A 24,959-nucleotide genomic window follows, 5' to 3' on the forward strand; every position below is an offset into this window, starting at 1 on the left:
AAACTATGACTCTCCCCCTTTGACTAAATATCATGTAAAATTAGGCTTTTGGGCAGTGCATTTTAATTAGATTTATTTGCTCCATCACTTGGCCTCTCTGTTTGTTTGCCTGAAAACAGGATAACTCAGAGAATTATGAAAGGATTTCTAGAGTTGTTGGAGGTCGTAGAAAGAACAATTGTTTAAATTTTGGTGGTGATCCAGATCATGATATGTATCCAGGATTTTGTAAAAGGATTCTTTACCTGCATGCCCTTCTAGTTAAAAATGATTTCAACAACTTGTTCTACAAACATCAGTCATTTTTTTTTATCAAGTTGCACTCAATCCTGATTTCTTATGATGAGACTGTCGTGATGTCCATTTTATGAAAGGGTCATGAGGAGCATTTCTTGTGATCATAGGGAAACTTCATGTTTAACAATGCCCAGTTGGATTCATTCACTTCACATCTTGGATCGGATTTAATTTAATATTTTACTTTTCCCTTTTTACTGCCATCTGCCAGTTGCAATAATTAATTCTGATTTCCTTTTCTTGATTGTTTCAATCAGTCAACACTGTCCCAAAGCTGCAGCACTGACAGGACTAAAGTGCCGGAGCTCATTAAAAAAGGCAGCCTCTATGCCTTTGGCTGAACTTTTTTTAATGCTTGAGCAACATGTCAAAAGGAGATGTGTGTCTATTTGACCAAGTTTATTTCTGTAAACTGTGTTCTGTAAACACAGTGGCACAGAGGAAAACACAGCAATTCATTTTCACAAGCATTTGGTGGGAACTGAGGAGAAAAAATTCCAGCAGATACCTGCTGAAAGAGGGAGTGTGAGGAGCGAGAGGACAAAGCACGAGTGCAGGGTGAAATAAGTGATAGTTAATGATACACAATAGTTGCACATGGAGAGTGGAAAGGAGGAGAGCAGAGGGGGCAGGGAAAAGTTTTAAGCCTAGTCTTAGTAAAAAGTTTGTCTCCTGAACTCAAACAGGGAGGTTCCAGAGGAGGACAAACATTTGGTGTTCATGTCTTAGTGAAATTTATACTTGTCGGAGAGCTCTTATTGCACTTACAGAAATATGATCACACACACACACACACACACACACACACACACACACACACACACACACACACACACACACACACACACACACACACACACACACACACACACACACACACACACAGGAGTGATGAATCACAGCAGACACACTGAGCTGAAACCAAATGAACCTACATAAATTATAAATGGATATTAAAATTTAGGGGTAGGAGAGGTGGAACATGTTTTTTTTTCTTACATTTCACTTTACTGTCTTAGTCTCTTAATAAATGCAGGGAAGGACTCCCTAAAAGGGAGGGGCTGCACAGGAAAGGCTACCAAAACACAGAAGAGATCATTTACAGCCCAGATTTATGTAAACTTTAAGTAATACAACAATAGAAAGAAAAACAATAGCAGCAGACAAAAATTAAGGTAAAATTAAGATTAAGTCATTTGCACTAAAGCTGAAAAATGGATGGATGGGTGGATGGATGGATGGATGGATGGACCTATCAGAGAGAAATTTTAGGAGTGGCTAAATCAACAATCTGGTTCATTCTTAAAAAGAAGGAATCCACTGGCCAGCTCAGCAACACCAAAAGGCCTGAAAGACCACAAAAGACAACTAAAGTGGATAATATCAGAATTCTTTATTTGGTTAATGACAATAACTTCACAGCATCTAACAAAGTCAAAACACTCTCAAGGAGGTAGGCATATCATTGTCAAAGTCTACAATCAAAAGACGTAAATGTAAATACAGAGGGTTTACAACGAAGTATAAGCCTCTAGTTACACTCAGGAAGTCCAGAAAACATCTAAAAGAACCTGCACAGATAAAAAAAAAATAAAAAATAATTATTTGGACAAGCAAGATTCATTTGAAAAGAAAATTATGTAGAGAGGGGAGAGGAGAGAAACACCTCATGAGTCAATGAAATCAGAATATTGTAAAGACAATTACTTTGAATCTGGTCTGAATTTAAGGTTTTAAAACAGATTTACTGTATTTTCATAAGTGTGTGTTTGTCTGACTGTGTTTCATTACTTGACCTTATACAAAATCTGTGCTGTTGTAGAAAAGAAGATGTATCACCTTAATGAAATATTATATCCAAAACCAGAAAGTACATGTTGCCCAGATCCATTTGAATTAAATGCAGTCAAAGCCCAGAGCAGGTCAGACAAGAAATTCAATATCTGAAGCCTGTGAAAGGGATTTCAGGAAATGTGTGTCATCATGCTCACTGTTCTTTCAGTGAGTTTGTAGTGAAGCAACTGGATTGTAGCTGCAGGAAAAGCCTTTTCATGTGGTCAGAAGCTGCAGAGTAAGCAGAGAGGATTATACATAAAAAACTCTGAACACTGCACTGAACATCACATATTGTAGTCCCAGAAATACACGTGCTAAGACAACGCTAAACTGATTTCCAGTCTTTCTGTTTTCTTGTCAAATTTTTGATTTAGGCTTAATTCACAGTTCACATATGCTAGGTACTGATTTATTGTAATATAAATGCTATTAATGACTCCACTGTGAAAATCGTTACCTTTCAAGTATATGAAGATGTTTAACTCAACAGTTTCCTGCTGCAGGAAACATGGACACCTTCTATTCTTCAGGTCTTACTGAACTACTCCACACTCAACTTATATCCTTCTAGTGACACAGTTATTAAGAACTACATCACCATAAGGAGAATAAACATATATTCAAGAGCAATACTGTTTCACAGCAGTGAGACATATTAAATAAATTAAATCTGCATTATTTGAGGTTTTTGCTTGGTGGAAACTCTGCCCTGAATTTAAAAAACAAAAACCAACAAGCAAAAAAAAAACCCAAAAAACAACAACAAATAAAAAAACGGGTTCTATGGTAAGTAGAGGGGGAAAAAAAACAGGTAAGTTAAATGTTGTGGACATTCACTTGACAGCAAAAACTCAGAAGGTTAACTTTTTTCCCCCACTTGATTGAAAGTAGCAAAACTGTTACCTATTAGCCAAATTTTACAGTGTGTTTTAAAATGGAAAGTGATCAGGTGTGGGTGTGGGTGTGGGGTTGGGGTTGCTTTGAATTGATTTAGGAATTAAAAAAAAAAAAATTAAATGAAAATTAAATGAAATAGAAATGCAAGTTTGGCTATCACAGAAAATAAAATCTAAGTATGAAATGGAGACTTTTACCCTGTAAACTATCATAATATTTCTTGACCTGAAGCTATCAAGAAACACCACAGGGCATTGCACATTTTCTTCTAGAAATCCAAACTGATTTAGAAAACACTGAATGGGTTTATCACCTTTAATAAGAGGAAGCTTCTGGATGTCCCAGTGGTCTAATAGCTTGTAATTGCTTTTGTGCTTGACCTCACAGTCAGCCTCATTTCCACTGAAGCCACTCTTTGTCACAGTTAGAGGAGGTAGTCTGCAGTAGTCTAGTCTAAATGATTACAGTTTTGCAAAATTATTTTTGTTTGAGATGAAAAAAGCTGCTAAGGTCTAGCTGATGTTGTCACCCCACAATAATTTTTCCCATATACTTGCTTAAGTAATAAACAGAATACACAGAAAGAACAGTCATTAAACCCAGTGGTCTCATGGGTGATTATTGAGTTCATTCAGTGTGGCCACAACACATAACAGAGTGTAAGAGAGCAAAAATCTTATAAAACAACAAAACTAATTTAAACTAGAGCACTCTGTATGCTACTGAACTTTTTTGAGGCAGATTTGCAGCCTGTGACACATAGATAGGAGCTTTATCTGCAGATCTCATCAGCTGATTGTGTTGCAGTGTGATTGTGTTCCTTTTTTCCACGTTATCACTCGAAGATAGAAACCATTTTACAGCACCTTTCACAAACATTAAATAATGCAAAGGCTTTATCCAAATAAATCAATTTTCAGCTGCCAAACAATATCAGTCTAGTTCAGTGAATTCCTGAAGATAAATATCTTGCAGCAAATAAATAAATAAAATAAAATAAAATAAAATAAACCTCCACACATTCTCCAATAGCTGCAATGAAGAAATCTGCCTGCCAATGTGTTTCCCATAAAGCTCCAAATTATGAATTAAACTGTAGTATTTACTGTATGTACACTGATCAAACATAACATTATGACCACTGACTGGGGAAGTGAATAACACTGATTATCTCTTCACAATGACACCTGTTAGTGGGTGGGATATATTAGGGAGCAAGTGAACATTTAGGCCCAGTGGTGATGGCTAGATGACTGGGTCAGAACAGCTGTTGTGGGGTGTTCCTGGTCTTCAGTGGTCAGTATCCATCAAAAGTGATCCAAGGAGGGAACAGTGGTGAACCAGCAACAGGGTCATGGACAGCCAGGGCACACTGATGCATGTGGGGAGGGAAGGCTGATGTGTGGTCTGAGACAACAGATGAGCTACTGTAGCTCAAATTGCCCAAAAAATTAATGCTGGTTTTGATAGAAAGGTGTCAGAATACACAGTGCATCGCAGATTGTTGTGCATGAAGCTGCATAGCTGCGGATCAGTCAGGGTGCCTGTGTTCACCTCTGTCACCCAGCAAACGTGCCAACAATGGACACGTGAGCATCAGAACTGAACCACAGAGCAATGGAAGAAGGTGGTCCTGCCACCCATGTGGATCTTACTTTGACACCTATCACTGCCCTAAGCATTGTTGCAGACCATGTACACCCTTTCATGGAAACAGCATTCTCTGATTGCTGTGGTCTCTTTCAGCAGGATAATTCGCCCTGCCACAAAGCAAAATGGTTCAGGAATGATTTGAGGAGCACAACAGCAAGTTTGAGGTGTTGGCTTGGCCTCCAAATTCTCCAGATCTCAATCCAATTGAGCATCTGTGGGATGTGCTGGACAAACAAGTCTGATCCATGGAGGCCCCACCTCACAACTTACAGGACTTAAAGGATCTGTTGCTAACATCTTGGTGCAGATACCACAGCACACCTTCAGGGGTCTAGTGGAGTTCATGCCTCGATGGGTCAGGGCTGTTTTGGCAGCAAAAGGGGGACAAATGCAATATTAGGCAGGTGGTCATAATGTTATGCTTGATTGGTGTATGTAAACACCATTTATTAGACCACCACCCAGTGCAAGGTTTATGCCACAGCTGCCCTAAAATAACAGTAATTGCCAAAATAATCTTTTTATGTTTCTGTAATAGTTAATCCACCAGTATGCACAGACTCTTTAATCAAAATGATAATTTTAATGCTAAAATACAATTATTGCTGTTATACATGAATTTTCAAATTTACATACAAGCAGAAAACAATAGTAAAGCACATTATTGTTTTCTGATTACAAATTATTTACTTGCATTCCCAAAGACAAAAATTGTTTTAGTGATTGAATGTTATACCTGATTATTTTCTGACTTCTCATAGAATGGAATTGCCGCCTCAAGTTTTGGATATAAATTTGTTTTTATGACAGGTAGTCCAATATATTTGCAAAGCACTGTACATAAAAAATATTTGCTAAAATATAAAATCTTTAAATAATCCTCAGACATAAAATTACTTGTTTTACTTCAGACTGATTCAGACTAATGCATATTCATCTGCATGGATGTTTTTGTAGTCTACCCAGAGAAAAAATACTATTCATCTCTTGAAAAGGTTTCACATGACTGTGTGCCAGTACACCATCTGTACAGTTGGTGAATGCCGTACCCATAATGGGTAATGCAGAGCTGGGCTTCATCTTTCCACACAGGTCCACAAATATATTGTCTGCTGCTCAGTTACAGGAACTCTTTCACTCACATTCCACTCTGAAATCTCAAAATGCCTCATCTCATTGTTATCCACGCAGATTATGATCTTCTGCTCAAGCACATATTTATCTTAAGATTGTAGATAGATATTGCTATTTTTTAAAGTATATTTAAAAAAACAATGGTAATAAATAGTCAAAAACATGCTTATCTGAAAGTCTCTAATTGTATCAGTTGAGGATTATTCGTCTACTGGAGCATCATCACACTGAGAGCTCTCACAGTAATTACATGGGATTAGCCTTTGTCTACACAGTAAATCCCTGCAACATGTGAATTGCCCAAAACGATAATCATTTTGGTCAATATTTGGTTAAATTATGCACTCGACAGAACCATGCTTGGTTACTGGTTTTTCACAACCTTCAGTTTCTAAATGCTGATGGAAACAGTTTGCTCAGAAAATGTTTTTATGGCAAATGGTGAACTCAGTCTGATACTTCTGAAAGCTCCAGGACAGCCACTAAACACTTAATCGAACATCATCCTGTTGATTTTTATATGGTTATATTCAGTGTTTCTGCAATCAAAACATGCAGTGTACTCTGCATTTAAAGTGTGAGAAATGTGGTGAATGCATTTCTTCCCTTGTAAAAATAACGCAATTTTAATGTTTTAAAATATTAGAATATAGTTGAAGTTGCTGAAATAAACAGCACAAATTACTAATATTATCACTAGCTTTAAATATATAGGCTCACTGAATAGCCCATTTCGCTTGTTATGGGTGTCTTACATTAGGTGACCTCCTCTGGCTGTTGGTAGGTACAGTAGTTATTGCCTTATTCAATTTTGGTCAAGGTTGAATCCATTAAAGACCCTTTTTGGCTTTTCTTTTTCTTTTAGTTTTTAATTCCTGTTGTCTTTCATTTTGTGCACACAGTTAGGTTAGTGTTAGGCATGAAAAGTAAATTAGAAATCGATCATAGCTTGGGTTAATTTGCACCCTTTCACAATGTTAATCACATGTTACAAAACCGCGTTTACCACAAATTTTACAAGCACTTTTTCACACGACCGCTAGAGCTTGTCAACATAATCTGTATTGCTCTCTGTTTGTCGGAGAGCACAATGGATGATAACAGCCTACTAAACTGACTAGAACATAGAGGAAGTCCCCAGTAGGTAGTATGTGTGGAAGTGAAAACAACTGATAGTGGCCATTCTGCTAATTTCATGGGAACTGGATGGTATAATTTGTCTTGTTTTACCTTCAATAAATATAGCCCTCAGCTGAACAACAACTACAACTCTTTTTTAACTAAAGTATGTGTTGGGTTTACATGCTGCACAGTTGGAGTTCATACATTACATTATAAAACACTGGAATAACTAACCTATTTGCAGATTACACATCATCACATTATTTCATCATATCGTTCATTTTGATGCCTTATGTGTGTCCATGATTCCCTTAGAAAAGCCATTTCCTACAATACTACAAACTGGTTTATGAGATAATTGCCTGGACTGGAAACTTAACACCTCATCAACAATAAATGACTCATGATATGGAAGGAGGGCAGTAAACCTAAATATTAACCTGCTGTATTTAGTTTTATCACTCAAAAAAGAATTTCAGCAGAGCTTTTGTCTTTCATACGGCATAGTAGTGTGGCAGGAGCATTTTGTAGAAATCACAATAGACATTTCTATTTTGCCTTGATCAAGGGAGCAGCCGTTTCAGAACAATATACATCTGAAAGCATTTGCCACTGACAAACACACAGAAAGTCTTATAGCTTAGAAAACATTTTTTCATAAGCAATTCCACTCCAATAGTCTACTTTTCATCCAATAAGGCTTTGGCCAAAGCTCATGCATACATTTTGACAACACAATACTTTTGTGTAAAAGCATCATTTATTTTCCGACCCTGAGTCCATGTTCAGTAGAGTTATAACAACATAAATGTTGAGAGAACAGATGCTGAAAAAACATAGAACAGTTTGAGTAGTCTAGACAGCATATCGCTATGAGAGCATTGTAGTTTACCAGCATTTTATAGTATTTCAGTCAATATAAACCATTGATATTATGCTTAAAATCATACATAATACGCTTCTCCACAGCCTTTATTTTAAGGCTCTCCTTTATTCTCTCCACTAGGATGCACTTTAGGATATCCTCCAATATGAATCATGTGTCTAAGCCTTTCATGACTGTTACAAACCCATCAGTGCATTCAGGCATTTTCTTAACCCATTGTTGACGCTATGTTTCTGGTGGCTAGAGCCTTATCTAGCTGACACTGACCCAGAGGTCAGTGGTCCACTGCAGGGCCAACTCAGACACACAGATAACAATTCATGCTGCATCCAACACCTACAGCCAGTTCATCTAGAATGCACCACTTTGCTGCCCTGTTCTGAATAATTTTCATGATACGGCAACTTTATGGTAAATTTTAGACTACAACTGACTTGGATAGCTGTAGGAAATGATTTGTGCAGGAGAAATATGATGATTTTGGATAAATTACTTTCTTTATAGCCACAATGCTAAAGTATTAGCTTAGCAGATAACAACTGAACACACTAAATATTAATATACATGAACACACACACATATATATATATATATATATATATATATATATATATATATATATATATATATATATATATATATATATATATATATATATATATATATATATACACACACACACACACAGACACACAAATCTGCCCATTCTCCTCTGACCTCTGACATCAGGAAGGCATTTTTCACCCAGAGAACAGCAGCTGAGTTAATTTTTGGACCATTCTCTGTAAACCCTTGAGATGGTTATATGGTGAAAATCCCAATAGATCAGCAACTTCTGAAATACTCAGACCAGCCTGTCTGGCACCAACAACCATGCCACAGTCAGTCACTTAAATCACATTTCTTCCCCATTCTGACACTCCATTTGAACAGCAGGTCATCTTCACCATGTCTACATGCTCAAATGTGTTTAGTTGCTGCCATGTGACAAGCAGTTGAACATGTGTACCTAATAAAGTGACAGATGCTTGTATATTAGAGTCAGGTACAGTTGATCACATTAATGACCAAAACATCAGTCTTAACTCACTCTACAGTAACACAAACTCGATCTTGTCATTTCTATGTTTTATTTGTGATTTTTCTTTTACACAAAGTTTAATTATAAAGATAATTTTCTTTCAAATTGTTGTCACTCAGTTTCACAATGATGCTGCATACGCTGTCACCCTCTCTGCATAGAAGTGCAGCGCATGGTAGAAAAAACATCCACCCACCATGTATTGTATTACCAAAATGCCATTTCCTGAGAAGAGTAACTAATGGTATCACTGAAAATGGATCTAGCCAATGTCATTTCACTGCAGGCAGAAGCATAACCAAGATTGTCTTTTTGCCATTGTCTGATTGTTTCATAAGTGCTGATGTTCCCCTTGCCTGCAGTGATTTATCCAAAGTAACTACACAGTGGAGGTTTCTCCTCAGCAATCGGAAAATCTCTGCCTGCTGCAAATTATGCAATGGTTAGAAGCACAGAAAGAAATTCTTTTGGCTTTAGGACCGGTTCATTTCTCCATCCAAAGGCCTACATTTAGATCAACAAAATAGGAAAAAACTTTTTTGTTTTATAACTGCTGAGTATCTGAGTTAAATTAAGTGTAGTGGCCTACCCCTAAACGACATGAGAATAGCTTAAACAGCTTTAAAGCAATCTAAATAGCATGGTATTATTTGAGATGCTCTAACACTCTCTTCACACCACCATAACTAGCTCAATAGTTATGACCTTTAGTGTGCCAGCTAGTTTTGTTGGACATAATGGTGCACTCTTTGTTTGAATTATTAAAATACAAAAATTTAAAGAATACACACTATATATTGTAGAAAATGAATATAGTGTTTTTGTAAGTGTCCCTCAATATGTCGGGGCTCAGCCCGAGATAGACCTGGCCCAATTTAACCTTTGGATGTATCCAATTACAAAGCAGTTGTCTCATAAAACTGCCTACGGGATTGATTGAGTGTGCTGTAGTGGTCTTTGCAGCCAATTTCTTCTTAGTGGTAAATGTAATTCTTTTTTTTTAACAAAATGATCTGGCCTTTCAGGGTTTTCTGGCAGGCTGCTGAAGGATGAAAGAAAACAACTTTCATTTCCTATACATTTTATCAAGTAGTTATTAACACTGTGAATGAAATGTGAAGGCCTCTTCTCACATGCTAAAGCACATTTACAGCTCTTGCTGGGGAGAAGGCAGAGAGATTCACAGCTGCAGGAGATCCATTCCCCATCAACACTATTCACTACCTAACTTTGTGGATATCCCAGGGATCCAGATAGAGCATTGTGCTCTGGAAAGTAGTTTTATGCACTGGACAGTGGGGATAAATGGAACATTTGAAGATTTCTTTGAACTAATTCTGCCCCACTGGTCTCTGCACAGTTATAATGAGAATGTCTCTTCTTTTAACCTCAGGGAAATGCTGACACAAGCTGCTCTCAAGCCTCCTTGGGATCGTTTTATCTCTCTCTACTCTTTAAAATTTGGCAACCATTCAGCAAAAATTAAGGGTTACATATTCCTTAAATGTGATCAATATTAATGTGAAACGTCAATGTAAAGACAGCTTTATGATGTGCTGCAAAAAGTTTATACATACATATAATTTTGAGGGTTTTGTTTCTGGTTTTTTGTTGTTGTTGTTGTATGTTTTTGCAAAACTCTCTTTAATAATGTAGGTTTCGCATCAAAAATAAACTGTAGAAACGGTTTTCTTATCAAGAGTCCAGACAGCAAACGCAAACAAAAATCTTGTTTTCTCTTTGCCGAAGCTGTCAGGATGCACAGTGTATGTTTTTAAGTGCAGAAGAGGAATGTTTTACAGGAAGGAAACTATAGCTGTGATGAATAATACTATAAAAACTCTAACACCAGCCCTTGCAAAGGCAAACCCATGCTAAGATTAGCTGAGTAGATGAGACACTGTGCAAATATATTCGAACACGCACGCACGCAGACACACACACACACAAACTTTACAGAACCAACTTGTCACATTCTGACATTTCAGTAAGGTGAGATGATTTGAACGAACTGGAACACTATTTATTGAAATACAGAGTTTGAGTAATAAAGTATTTGGCAAAAGATAAGAGAATACAGATCTTTCGTACTGAACATACACATGAGCTTCATTTGGTCAGGGTCCAGAGGAGATCACAGGAAACTTCTTTATATTGTAAACTCAAATAAAACATAAACAAATAGTGTTGTTGCCTAAACCTAACTGAACAGTGAATTTTTAAAAAAAAAGTGCAAAAAAATCTGTCCCAGATTCATACTCAGTGTCAGTGTTATCAGCTGGTAAAATAATAATCTGAAGCATTACCATTTTTCAATGAGGCTAAAGAGTTACTGAATAAAATAATTCAGTATGTGACATGCTGGGAATGTAATGAGAGCAGACCGACTTCCCAGTCATGAACTGGGTAACAAATTAACACATTGGTCATTGGTTGGCTTTCTGAAGGAAGAAACTTCCTTTCATTATTAATTAAATGAGCTCACAAAGACCACCCTCTGTTGAGGCCAGTTAGGCTGTTTTGCAGTTTTATTGATGTGATGTAGAACAACTTTAAAATTCAGTGGGTTCTTCCTTTGTACACACTGGAAATAAGTAGTTTTTGTGTAATCGTGCAGACAAGCAAACAGACAAAAACCAGCAGTGATCACAAATGTCCACCTCGGCTTTCGACTCGCGCGAGAAAAAATAAAAAAAAGCTTGCTGAATATGTAGGGATGCAAAGTTTTTCCCAAGCTGAAATTGAAGGAGGTCAGCAAAATTCCTATTTAGCAAAGGATGACTGACAGCTAGTTGGCGCTCTGCAGCTGACAATGTAAAAGTGAATGAAAAAAGTAGGCAATTAACCTCTTTCTTTAGAAGAGAAAGCTGAATTGAAGCAATATACCGCCCATAAAAGGGGAACGCTGAACTGATAAGGTTCAGAGTATAGAGTAACAGAAGGTGACAGATCAGATATCCCTTTCACTCTTTTCTTTCTTTGTTTTTCTTAAATTCTATCAGTCATGACTTTAAATCATTTAATCCCCAAATTAGACAAATGTCAGCCTCTGGGTTATAACTTCAGTTTTGTCACATATCGTTTTTATTTTTGCCCAAAGCTTTGCCTCTGACATTTTCATAGTCCAAGCTTAAAATGGATTCATGAATAATTTCAATAAAGGACTGACTGAATAATTCAACTTTATCTTGCATTCAACAGTAATTAATGTCCTTCAGCAACACGAGATTGTTCCTGTTACTTAATGTCTTCCAACTCAGAGAATGAATAGGGCATCTATAAATAAGCAGACAAAGGTGGTATTTAAGATCGGTTGATCACAACTGGTCTTACTGTAAATACAACACCAGCTTTCTGAGTTTAAGTAGAGTCCACTTTTACTGAAGTCTAGGTGGAAGCTCATCTCAAACAGGCCCAAGGCACAGAGTAAGTCCTGAAATTGAAGCTGTTTGAAGTTTTGCATTTAAAAGTTGTGCACCTTGACCTCCATTAATTCCTCTGAGGACTGAGGAAAATGTTACAGTCATGTAGAATTTGAAGCGAAAAAGATCGGTGTCCGGTGCTTGAAGGCATTTAGCTGGCAGTCAAAGAAGATATCTGTTGGTTCAGGGCATTGGAAACATAACAGCTGCAGGCAGTTTAAGGCTACTCCAAAGTCCTTTGAATGAAGTCACATCTTGGGACTAAGTATGAGTCGAATCTCAAGCCTTAATTGTTAGCATTTAAAACCAAACACTCAACAGAACAGAATTGTTGAATAAACAAAATTTTCACATCCATCAATGTCTAAATAAAAATTATGAATGTACACTGGTCAAAATCACCACAAATGTCTTTGATTTTACTAGTTTTAACATTTTAGTTTATGTACCAAAGCCACTTCTTATAACTATTATTGAGAAATGAAATTAGAGACCTTTTCGAGATGGGATCATACCAAGTTGTGAGGCCAAGAAGTTATATCTCCATTTAAATCAGGCTTTATTTTGATTCCAACTGCACAGTAGATGTTTCCAGGACTACATTTTGCCAAGATGACAAACACAAACACAAATACAACTACAAAAAAATTCCATTAATATCCTTGTGATGTTTGGTAATGTGTGGAAGTGTGCTTTGCAAAATGTCAAAGTACAATAATCTTAAAATGAAAAATGCCATTCATCCTCCCATGACTGGGCCTGCTTTGCAGGGCCAGCTGCAGTTTCAGTTTTGACTGAAACCTAGTAGAATATGCTGCTTCCAAAATTTCACATTTGCAAACCTCAGTTCAATTGGGTACACATTACAATGTGACCTTTAAAAACAACTTAATTAGTTGGATGGGCTGTTGCAGTATCTAAGAATGATTCAGAATGAATAATCATGGATTTCAATAGAATACACTGGTTTTAGAGTGGACCTCTGAGCTGTGAAACCTGAGGGACAGGCTCAGTACATCTGTACATATAAACTACATTAAATGTGGGAAAACATGATTATAGACATCCCTGCAAATCAGAACAGTGTCGCTATCAGTAAAATTACACCTGGTGCAGTTGTGGAGGTAGAATCTTCTACTAATTGGAAGGTTGGTGGTTTTATTCCCCAGCCTGGTACCTGAGTCTCCTTGATTCATCCATCAGCAAAGCATGTAAGCATAGAAAAAAAAAAGCATCATTATTAATGGGTGAATGAAGCTTGTAATAAGAAAGCACTTTGAGTGCTCATATTGAGTAGGAAAGTACTATAAATGTACAGTCTATTCACCTTGCATGTTTAGGTAGCATAAATAAAGTACGTGATGAGTACTCTTCCTAACAAGTATTAAGTTTAGTAGAGCTGAAGCTGCATTGAGCAACATTACATAGAGATACTTTTGTGCTGTTTTCTCCCTTCTTTAATTTGTCCCTTATTACCCATCACAACTCTCCAGTTGGGTTTGCTGTCGGATGTAGTTAGCCTAAAGCTACAGCAATTTTCAGATTCCCAAATGTCTTGTTTTCCAAATACATACAGGGACAACAGAGCCAGCTGATTAAAAAGAGCAGACCCATTAAATATCAAAAGGCACACCGGAGGGTTTATCTTTTAGCCTATTAATGCAATCTTGAATGCAGGTTGGAAGTGAATTCTTATGAGAGGAATCTTCTTTGATGCCCACAGCAGGAGCGTTTAGAGAATGATCCCTTTGGAACATTTAGTAGGGAAATAAGGGCTTTATTATTTTGCCTCAGACAGGATCAAGTGGCTTCTTTTTCTTTAAGAACAAACCAAAATTATGAAGTGACATTTTATCACGTGGGGTGACGGTTTACAGTGACTCCAAAGAGGACACAAAGTAGCCTCCAGTATCTCAAGAAGCTGTCACATTGATGCAGTACACTCAGACAAAACATTCAGAGTGTAAAAGTCCCTGGCCTCTAAAGTTTTGTAGTGTGGAAGAGACCAAAAAAAAAAAAAACTTTTAAGTGCAACCAATCACCAAGAGATTTTTAATGTGGAAAATTTTACCAGAGGCATCAGATGCAGGCCGTTTGATCTTCCAAGCTGTGTTCCTGTGTTGCTTTGTTTGTTTTTGTGGCCGTGCGTGTGCGTGCGTGCGTGCGTGTGTGTGTGTCTGTGTGTCCATGAGTCTGTGCATCTCTGGAGGATGATAAGCAAGGGATTTAGGCCATGGATTTCTAGGTTATACCTAAAAGCCACCTGTCTGTCTAAAACACAGTTGGATGATTTAAAATATTAGTACAAAAATAAGTGTTCATGTGACTGGAGAGGAAATCTCTCTCTCTCTCTCTCTCTTCCCCCTCTGTGTCAGCCTCAAAAAGCAAAATAACCTACTTTTCTCACAATAAAAAGCCAGAGCCTGCTGCTGACTGTTGCCATCTGTCCATTTAATTTTTGTGAGTAAATCTTCAGGTTATTCAGAGATGCATGTTTAACATCCATCAAGGTCTTTTTTAAAAACATGCCGACACAATTCGACTCTTACAGCAACTTGAAAGCCAGCCATTAAAATCCCGCAGAGCCAAATGAGCCCAACGGAAGTCTTTGTGGCAGAGTTATTTAGACTCATTCACAACAAACTCTGTCTTTTCATTTTAAGTGACAGCATAACTTCAATCTTTTACTTTTAGTATAATATAACTGCAGGGTAGAATATTTAAAACTGCTTGTTTGATCAGCACAAAACCATTTAAAAAAAAAAAAAAAAAAAAAAAAAAAAAAAGCAAAGCTAAACTCAGTGCTGCATTTTGTCACAAGATGCCTCATTATCCCATAACTTCTGGGAAAATCATACCAGCAGTCAAAATATTACATCACAAAAGGAGACACTTTAACTGTGCCCCTGCAGTTTATGTTTTATTTATTAAATCCAATGCTGCTACTCCTGTTTTTTTATAAGCGGTGACCATCACGCTGACACTGAACCCTACTACAGTAAATTTAAAGAAGCGAGGAACCAATTGTTTGATAGAAAAATAAAGTGGTCTGCAGTTTTTGCTCTTTCTATTGACAGGTTTGCTGACACCTGTGTCTCATTCAAACTCACTCATACTACATATAGTGAAAAGAGGACTTTATTTCAGGTAGTTATTATTTGGCTAGGGTAGTGCTTTTTGCATGTTTTCCCTGTTCTGCTTTCCAGAGTGTGCACCCCCCTTATCTGCAGAGGTCCAAGGAGAGCACCTTTCCTCACAGCCAGATGGACTACAGTCTCTGTCTGAAATCTGTTCTCCAGTTTTAATGCTGATAGGAATTCAGGATATGGCACCGCTTACAATGTGTCACACATGATAATGTTACTACTTTTATAAAGTAGTACTTTGACATAAGGAATATTTCCTGAATTCAATTCAATTCAATTCAATTCAATTGTCCTTATATAGTGCCAAATCACAACAACACTCACCTCAAGGGGCTTTTTATTGTAAGGTACTGACCCTAAAATGAAATCCTAACCACTAAACCACCAGGGAGCTGTGGGAGATGTCATCCAAGTGTGAGTAGTGGAATATCTGGAATGTATGATGACTGTGGTGCAGAACAGCTGCCAGTAGGGTTCACCCTGTCTTTCTTCAATGCCACAATATCAACTCACAGGGCACTTTGTCAGTTACAGTTTCCTAGTAGTGGGTTGGACCTGTGAGCTGTAGTTCTCTGGGAGAAAATGCCTTGGTGGATACACTGTTGTCATAAAGGGATGGACATGGTCAGCAACAATACTGACTTAGGCAGTGATTTTTAAGCCAAGAAAATATCCCCCCCCAAGCCATTATACCAACACCAGCCATCTTAACTGTTGATAAAAGGCAGGATGCATCCATGCTTTCATGGTGTTCACACAATCGCGATTCATCAGACCAGGCAATTTTCTGTTGTTGAATCATGGTGAGCCCATGCAAACTGTAGTCTCAGTTTCCTGTTCTTAGCTGACAGAAGTGTCTCCCAGTGTGGTCTTTTGCTGCTGTAGCCCATCTGCCTGGTGGTTCATCATTTGTTTTCAGAGATGCTCTTCAGCATCCCTTGGCTGTAAGTTGAATGGTTATCACAAAGTGGTTATTTGGGTTACTTGTTGCCTTCCTAGCACCTCGGAGCAGTCTGGTCATTCCCTTCTGACATCAACAAGGCATTTTCTCCTTGAGAACTACAGCACTGGATAGTTTCTCATGTTTGGACTGCTCATTGTAAACTCTAAAGATGACTGTGCAGGAAAATTCCAGTAGATCAGCAATCTCTGAAATACAGAGACCACCCCATCTGGCGTCACCAACTGTGCCATGTTCGAACTCCCTTAAATCACCTTTCTTCCCCATTCTGATGCACAGTTTGAACTTCAACAGGTTGTCTTGACCCAGGCATGTCTACTTCTCTAAATGCACTGAGTTGCTGCCATGCTGCTGATTAGAAATTTGATAGGGATCAGTGGCTGATAAGTGTATTTGTAATTTATATTCCTTTTTTTCAGGGCAAAAGGCCCAGAACCATGACTTACATTTAAAATACATTTAAAGTCAATCTTTTAAGAGAGAAAAAATGATTGGCTTGACTGTTGTGTTAGGACAGATGTACTTTTTGTTTTTTAATTTAAATAGCACTGTAGCTTTCACACAGTCATACACATTTCTCCCACTACATACATACACATACACCTAACACATCACCCCAACCATTTTGAGTGGGAGGTGGGGGTGGGCGGGTCTTCCCACACCCAGGTTTCATGCACCCTGCCGGGGGTAGGGACTGGCTAGTAGTTCGGGGCTGGGTTGGCCGCTTTTCTGGGGCGCCACTGGCTCGGTACTGGTGCCTGCTTGCCCACACTTAATGTCCATGTATGGTCCGTGTGTATGAGCATGAGTGTGTGACTGGCATGTATGTGTGTGTATGAGTATATGATGTGTGTGTGTGTGTGTGTGTGTGTGTGTGTATATATATATGCAAGTGTGTATGTATGTGTATTTTTTTTCCTTCCTCTACCCCCCCCCCCCCCCCCCCCCCACACACACACACACACACACACCTTTTTTTTTTTTCCTTTTTCTCTCTTTTTCTTTCCCTGCCTGTCAGATCTGGCAAGAATAAATAAATTAAGAATACAGTTAACAAGAATAGCCTATAGGAAACTCATAGAGCACTTCTTGTAAAAGCAAATATGTTTGGTACAATAGTGCCTTTGGATTATCATTCCCATTGCAAAAACTGCCAGACATGACAAGAAATTTGTTAGGGAGCAGTGGCTGATAAGTGTATATGTAATTTATAATCCTTTTTTTCAGGGCAAAAGGCCCAGAACCATGACTTATGTTTAAAATACATTTAAAGTCAATCTTTTAAGAGAGAAGAAATGATTGGCTTGACTGTTGTGTTAGGATGTACTTTTTGTGGATTGAATGAGCTACGGCCCAGTGATAAAAACTAGCTGTATTGCTGTATCTGTCTGTGTATCTTTGTGTCTGTGTGTAGTTTCAGTTAAATTAGACCTCTCTTGGTATGAATAGCTTCACTGTGAGTGGGAGACTGTAGTACCAGAAGAAGCACAAAAGGAAATGAAAGGGACTGTGGTTCCTCTTGAAAGACAAGGTGCTCTACACCTCCACAGCATGTAAGTTCAGGGCCACAGACTCACCCAAAGCAAACCCTCTCTCCCTCTCATCCTCATAAATCAAGTAAAAAGGAATAATGTCTGACCAATTGATAACTTTTAACCTGCATGTCTAGACGTGTTGATGATTGATTTTTTTCTCTAAGTCATCATCGTGTCTGTTGGATCCCATTCCTACAAGACAGTTCAAAGAAGTCTTACCATTAATTAATTAATTAAGGGTACAATTTTAAATGCAATCAATTTAGCTCTATTAACAGGCTAGATACCAAAGGCTTCCAAGGTGGCTATAATTAAACCACTGCTTAAAAAGCCTAAAAAGCCAGCTGCCTTACCTAAGTATAGATTGATTTCTAACCTTCCTGTTATTTAAAAAAATTCTTGAAAGAGTAGTTGTAAAATGCTTAACTGATCATTTGCAGAGAAATGTTTTCAGAATTTATCAAAGCATGGAAACAGCACTAATGAAGGGTAGGAATAATATTCTTATGGCCACTAACAGTGGACTCATCTCTGTGCTCGTCCTGTTAGACTGCAGTGCAGCATTCAATACCACTGAGCAAAGTATTTTACTACAGAGATTATAGTGTACTGTTGGTATTAAAGGAAATGCGCAGAATCATGTCTCATAGATTTCAATTTGTTAATGTATGTGTGAGTGTTCTTCACAGATGAAAGTTACGGAGTTCCACTGGGTCCTGTGCTGGAACCAATACTTTTTACAATATACATTCTTTCCTTGGGCAATATTATTAGAAAACACAGCATACATTTTCATTACTATACAAATGATAGCCAGTTATATTTTTCTAAGAAGCCAGATGATGCAAAACAAGTAAGCAGTTAAGCTACAAATATGTTCAAAAGACAGAAAAGTTTGATTTCCTGTAATTTTCTTCTCCTAAATTCAGACAAAACTGGTGTTATTATATTTGGCCATAAAAACATCAGAAACATGGGGTCTAATCAGATATTTGCTCTGAATGGCATTACCTTGGCCTCCAGCAAGACATGTGCATGTAATAAGCAGCAACAATCTTGTGAAAATAAGTACAAAAAAAATCTGCGCATATTAAAGAAATAGGTAGAACTGCTTTCTTTCATCAGTGCAATATCTCTAAATTTAGGCACATCCATTTAGAGTGCTGCTGAAAACAAGCTCATTTATTATTTGTAGGCTGGACTATTGTAATTCATTATTGTCAAATTGTTCTCAAAGTTCACTGCAGCGTCTTTACAGTATAAAGCACATTGAAGTGACTATTGCTGTGATTTAGCACTATATAAATAAACCTGAATTGAACTGAATTCAATATCAATTTTCAATCTTTTTCAATTTCATGGGCAGAACTCTTTGTGACTAATGAACAGATGCTGCTCTCAGTCTGGGAAAGAGGCATGGAGGACGAGTGGGAAGGAGAGTAGGGGTGAGACTGGGGTGTGCCTGCTTATCACATGCACATGCCTTTGGTTAATTACTCTTTGACTTATTACAGTCTCTTTATTTATGACGGGATATTCTAATTGTATTTAACTTTATTCATGTGTTTAAGCTTGCATAATGGACCAGAACAAACGCCAGAAACAGACGCAGTACCTTCTGTCACTTTAAACAGATTGCATGTTCATCTACATATCCATGTACTCTAACACAATGATCTAAAATAAGTCACAATTACACAGTGGAGCCACAGGAATAATTCCTTATGGTGCAAATTAATTATCAATATAGCTGAAAGCTGAAAAGGCTTAAAATTTTAAAGAGAAAAAGAAAAGAGAAAAAAGAAAGAAAACAAAAATTTGTGTCCTTGTGTATTTTTTAACACTAAGCCTTACAATTAATCTTTCATTAGGCCATCAGGTCCTCGAGAGTTGTTTACAAGCCTGTGCAGTAAACGTAAGACTGGCCTCTATAGTTAAGGAAAAAGTCTAGACACCTGTATTTGCAATGCAAATTTCCACCACAGGATCCACTGGCACACCTGTCAAGGGCACCCACCATCAGCTTAAACTGATTAAAATTGTATTCACTCTCCACTCATTTGCCAGGGGTTGGCATCTCACAGCCCCATGTTTCAGCCACTCTATGCACTGTAAAAGCCAGATGTCAGATTAATTCAAATGTAGAGGAAAAAATCAAATTCGTTTATATAATTTCTGGAAAGCCTAGTCAACCCAATTTCACCCCATGTACATATAATAAACATTTCAGTGCACAGGCAAAAGAGGGGTTCTTCCAACCATACAAATTTCTGGAAATTCTCCAGGATGGAATATTAATAATCTATTACAGACCAAGAAGTGTTTCAAGAATTTCAAGGTGAACAGGCGGACACTTCACGTTCACATTTATAGATCATTAATGCTTGAAACAGATTAAAGAAAGGCAGAGTTGCAGCTCACTCTCAACCTTGCACGGAGTGTGCAGGAGGAAACAAAGTAGAAATATTTCTGAGCTGCCAAAATTCAAAATTCACTCAAGTTCTCAAAGAAATCTACTGCAGTGAGACATTCAAAGCAACAGTGTAACGATGCAACAGTTAATCAAATGCCAAACTAACATCTGGTAAAAAGAAATTTAGCGTCATGAAATGACTGATTAGCTCTAGGAAAGCATTCTTACACACCTTCCTCCGCTGTCAGTGTGCTTATGCACAGAGGGAGGTATAATTAATAGGGGCTATATTAGTATTATGGTATTTAAAATAGCAGCAATTATGCACCACTAAAATCCACCTGCATAGCAGAACGGAGACTTCAGCTCAAATAAGATGTGCAGTCATACAAAGCACGCAACCACAAAGGCAAATGGACACTATTAAAGAGTTTAGATGTTACTATACTTTAAAAAGAATAGCAAATAAAAATTTGCTTATAGGTAAGATTAAAAATGGAGGCCTAGCTACAGTAGACTAAATACAGTTATGAAACAAGTAACAGAAAAATGTCGACAAGCTTGGATGTGATTTAAGCAGCATTACACAAATTTATTCCAGGACAGCATTAACAAGTGTTAAACTGACTGTTTTAAACATTATAACACTTTCAGAAAACTGATCCTACCAATTTATTTGAATGAATGAAGTGGAACGACATGGATAGTTACATCAATCAGGATCAACATCAGTATTTTGCAGATCACTCTTGTGCTGCCAAAACAGCACTGATCTATTCTTGGATGAGACAGGACCTCTGGGGTTGTCCTGCGATGTATGGCACCTAAACAGCAGATTTTTTTTTTTTTTTTAATGTTGTGGGTTGTGAAGCGGGATTTTGGCATTTTCGGGACATCTGAATTTGAATGTGGGCTACTTGGAGGCCCGGTCAATGCCTCTTTGTCTTGTTCCTTAAGCTGCTCTTGAGCAGTTGTTGTGGTGTGGTGGATCGCACTGTCCTGCCGGGGGAGGCCACTGCAATCTGCGAGTGTCCCTATTATGGGGGGTGTGGTTAGGCTGCAACAATGTATGTAGTGCACATTGAAAAGTAACATCCACACGAATAACAGGGCCCAAGGTTTACCAGTGCAATACTGCATTGTAATGATGTGTTTATTTTAGCTGTCAGTTGTTTTATGTTGTGGCTGATTGCTGCACTCTGTAACAGCAGTTAACGCCAAACAAAAAATTAAAACCAAATTCTTATTAACATTTTGTGATTCAAGTGCTCATGAGCGATGACCCTAAACCTAACCCTATGTTTGGAGAAAAGCAAAGAGGACTTTTTAGGGAAACTGTGATCATTTATGATGTCTGTCATGAAGATCTTATTTATTTATTTATTTATTGTCCCCTGATTGCCAAAACTTGAGAGAACAGTTTAAAACATTAGGACAGGGATAAGTTTATGTTAGAGGATCGGTGAGCACTTGACTTGAACTGACTTTGACCCATGCTGCAGTTGTTCATGCATTGAAAACATGCTTGCATGATTTTTGTGGCAAAAATGTTGTTATCCAGTGTAACTGGAGCGAACTTTTGTGGTGAAGACACAGGAAAGGTCTGCACTTACTGACAAATAAAGAGAAAAAAAATGACAAAAGCACAGGGGAGGTTTTGTACATGGACAGTCTGTCAGAGTAACAACTAAAATGCAAGATTATGCCACAGAACACCACATTCAAAATCAAATATAGATAAAGAATTCAAGGATTTTCATGTGAGAAAAAAATGTAAATACATAAATAATATTTAGTGTACAAAAGCACGAAACCATTTGTCGTTCAAACACATTTCCAGAGCTACTAAATCAAAAACATTGAAAAAAAGATAATAAAAGTAAAACAGGGTAGACAATATTGCCGAAAAAAGGACAATAAAAGGGGAGAGTGAAGATCAGGTTGCTTGTTTACAAGCCTCTCAGCTTGCTTTAGAGCAGCTGATGTATGAATGATGTTGTGTGTCCAGCATCACGTTTAGAGGGTTATATTTCCACCCCGAAGTGGCACTGTTTTTTTGAGATGCATATATTTGAGTCCAACATCATCTGACTGACGTAGCTCTTCGCTGACCCTTCAGACACTTCATTTGAGGAGCTCTTTCTCTGTTGATACAAAGCCCTCAAATGAAGAGCTACAAAGAGGTTTTGAAGAAGCTGTGTCATCTATACTATACGCATGCAAGTACGCACGTATCTCACGTCTCAAGTTTCTAGGTTCCTTTCTGAAATCAGTCAGCTTCTGCCCATAGTAGCAAAGCATTGATCGTTGTATCGATATATGTCCAGCACCTCTGTCATGGTGTCAATTTGGCCTCTATTTTTAAACTTTGACAACTGATCCAGTCATTAAGCCAAAGGGCGTCATCCTTATCTCTTTTTTATTGTTTTGTGCAGCAGAACCTGACATGTAACCTCATTGTTCACTTATCACTCCTGGGCAGCTATATGAGTCAGGGTTGCTTAAATGAACTGTTTGGCTGCCTTGAACACCAGCTGATCTTTATAGTGGACTTGGCGAAATATTATGCTTCTGCAAGCGTAATTTGATTCTAGCAACCCTTGCAGCCTGTTACCACCAGTCCTGTAAGACTGTAGGATGCAGAGATGAAATGACAACCCCAGCCAGAGTACTCAGGATCTTCCTGTTCTCCTTTAACCCGCGGCCTACTTTCAGTGAGAAAACAATCCTCCTTCTGTGTTTGGACTGTTCACACAAGTTAGACGAAGCTCAGTATGTTAGAGGAAAATCAAAGCCAGGCAACAGTATGTCCAATGTAGTGCTACCTCAGATGTTGGGAATATGAACTATATCTATGTATGTATGAACATTTATGTATTTTGTGACTGGAGTTATTTTGTTTGGTTCATGACATCCCAGTTATAGTTTTTAGCAGTAATGGCAGAATCATTATCATGTGAAAAGCTGCTTGTTCCTCTGTTTTTAATTAGTGTTTAATCAAATATGTACATATTTTAAACAAACTCCCATGATGCTGATAAGAGCAACGGTCCATGTTACCTTTGCTGCTGAATCATCATATTGTGCCTCTGTTCAAAAATGGGTATTCATCAAAATACCTGCCTCACAAAAACAGCAGCAAACAATAGACACGAGAGGGTACATGTAGGGAAAAAAAACTGCATCAGCACTAAAAAAATACCAATAAAATGCTAACATTATCAGGCTTAGCTGGAAGTTCAGAACTGCTGCTGCTTTCACAATAAAGACCGATCTGAATCTCAGATGGTGACAGCATGACAAACTTCATAAGGTCAAAAAAACAAAGCATGTGGAAATAAATGAATGACTTCTGACACAGAATAGCACCAATGATTGTGTTTTTGCATCATTAATCATCCTTTGAAATCATAGCACACTAATTTTAAGGATATTTGACATTTTTGTTCCCATTGTGAAAACATCATAAAGAGTTATCAACACCCACTATTAAAAGCTGCATTAACTGTGGAGGCTGAGGTAGTAAAGATTCAGGCATAAGGTCGGCCTTTCGACTCGTGGACCAGACCTCTCCGACCAGCAATTCTTTTTTCTTTTCTTTTCTTTGCTTCTTTTTTTTAAGCAAGACACAATAAAAATGGTATTTTGCTTGTTTGTGTTGTACAATAAAATAAAAAGACAATCTATGCATTTTAGTAAGAGTTATCCTAGTGTAACTCCCAGAAGCCACAATTCCTGTCCAAAGTTAAAAGTACTTGTAAAATCACAAAATGTTATTTGAACTAATCACTACACCCAAGTCTAATAAAATACTCTATAAACACACTATCCCTTTTTTATAACTGAAGTATGGACCGGGGTGGTTTAAATAAATAATTTATGCTGTGGTGCACTCGGGCAGCAGTCTGAGGGTGGCAGACACCAACAGATTCAATAAACTGATCTGCAAGACCAGTACCGTGGGTGTGGAGCTTAACTCTCTGACAGCCACTTCAGAAAGGAGAATGGCCATTCCTTCATACCCTCTCCATCTCATGCCAGACAGCCATGGGAGCACATTCAGCAAAAGACTCATTCAACCACAATACACTATAGAACACCACATGGAGCCATCAAAGTTTACTACTTCTCCTTACGACACATGGATTATTTTCACTTATATCATCTTGTTTATATTGTACATAGTACTTCTTGCTTACTTTTATATGGAGAGTTTACATTTTGTATCTTTTATATTTATATTTTAACTGAGCATCTGTAACAAAACAATATCCCCACTCAGATTAATAAAGTAACTGAGCATCTGTAACAAAACAATATCCCCACTCAGATTAATAAAGTAACTGACACATCTCTTGTCAGTGAAGCTCTGGAGAACAACAGCAGCTGTTGCACAGTGGGTTAATTTTCATCTAATTACAGGTTATTGGAAAGAGGATCTGTTACGGTAAGTGTTTACACATAGAGTACACGCACTAAAGGGTATGTCCTCAGCTCCTCAGTGTTAATCTGAAGCTCACACACTCACATGCACAAGCAGACGGTGTCATGTTAGTTCACTGAACAGACATAGTGT

The sequence above is a fragment of the Archocentrus centrarchus genome, chromosome 5 (assembly GCF_007364275.1).
Source record: "Archocentrus centrarchus isolate MPI-CPG fArcCen1 chromosome 5, fArcCen1, whole genome shotgun sequence".
NCBI lineage: Eukaryota > Metazoa > Chordata > Actinopteri > Cichliformes > Cichlidae > Archocentrus > Archocentrus centrarchus.